Source organism: Orycteropus afer, unplaced genomic scaffold, assembly GCF_000298275.1.
Source record: "Orycteropus afer afer isolate SDZICR_OR568_19922 unplaced genomic scaffold, OryAfe1.0 scaffold01070, whole genome shotgun sequence".
NCBI classification, from domain to species: domain Eukaryota; kingdom Metazoa; phylum Chordata; class Mammalia; order Tubulidentata; family Orycteropodidae; genus Orycteropus; species Orycteropus afer.
The window spans coordinates 211036-212707 of record NW_006922657.1 but is presented as its reverse complement, the minus strand read 5'-3'; positions in this window follow the sequence as shown (position 1 = coordinate 212707).

The window sequence follows — 1672 nt, the reverse complement described above, 5'->3', positions numbered from 1 at the left end:
AAAAACTTACAAATAACAAGGATTCATTGTGTGATATATTATCAAAAGATGAGCTCCTAACGTTGGAAGACTCTCAAAATATGACTGGGGAGGAACCACCATCTCAAAGTAGACTCAGCCTTAACAACATGGGTGGAGTAAAGCTTTCAAGACCTTTATTTGCTGATGTGACATGACTACAAATGAGAAGGAAATACTGCAAACATTCATTTGTAATTGGAAAATGGAATGTATGAAATAAAAATCTAGGAAAATTGGAAGGTGTCAAAAATTAAACAAAACACATAAATATTGATATGTTAGGCTTTAGTGAGGTGAAATGGACTTATATTGGCCATATTGAAACAGATAATCATGTGGTCACTGTGCCAGAATGACAATTTCAATAGAAATGGCATCATATTTGTCATCAAAAAGAACAATATCTATTCTCAAGGCCAGTGTTGTCAGTGATAGGATAATATCCATAGGCCAAGAATGAAGAACCATTAATACTTTAATTCAAATTTATGCACCATTCGTTAAACCAAAGATGAGGAAATTAAAGATATTAATTAAGTCCTGCAGTCTAAATATGACCAAAGATGCAATGAAGATGTATTGAAAATCACTAATGACTGGAATACAAAGATTGGAAACAAAGAACATTGGTAGTTAGAAAATATGGCCTTGGTGACAGAAATGATGCAAGTGATTGTGTGACAGAATTTCACATGACCAAGGACTACTCATTGCATATATCCTTTTCAAACAACATGAACTTCATCAGACAAAATACACAGGAATCCAAATGACCACATTGGTGGAAAGAGACAATGGAGAAGCTCAATAGCATCAGTCACAAGAAAGTTGGGGAAAGTAAACTGATAATATGCAAGTTTACGTTCAAGCTGAAAAAGGTGAAAGAGTGCAAGAGAGCCAAAATATGGCTGTAAGTTTACCCCACCTGAACTTGGAGACCTCTGAAAAATGGATTTCAGTCATTGAACATGAAAGGCCGAAGAGCAGAGAATTTGTGGGATGACATCAAGAACATCATACATGAAGAAAACAAAAGGTCATTAAGAAGACAAAAAAGGAAGAAAAGGCCAAAATGGATGTCAGAAGGGACTCTGAAAGTTGCCCTTGCACAGTGAGTAGCTAAAGTGAATGGAAGAAATGATGGCTTGCTTCTTCCTGTCTTTAAATTAAAATGATTTTTCTTCAAAGAAGATTTATTATTGCATGTTTCCTCACATAGGTGATTGATATTTTGCTCTATCTATGGATTTGTGAAAATGCTCATGCCATTCTAACTTTCTGTAACCCAGTGTCTCTTATTTGAATCTGAACAGGGAGAAGGGAATATCACAGAAATGATGAGAAAAGAATTCTGAACAATAAAGTGGTTTGTTTTGCTACAAAAATATTAATGTTGCTGAGGGTACTGTGATACTAGGCCCTCAAGTGTGAACACTTGTGAATTTGTTTGCTTTATTTCTGAATTTCTTGAACTGAAAATGACACTGTCCTGGGTACCTGCTCACTTATTTCCTTTTATTAATACTCTTTTCTCTTTTCCAAAGCTGTCTAACATACATGGAGCCACAGAATTCCTCCTCCTGGATTTTTCTGAGGATCCAGAACTGCAGCCCTCTTCTTTGGGCTGTTCCTGTCCATGCACCTGATCACT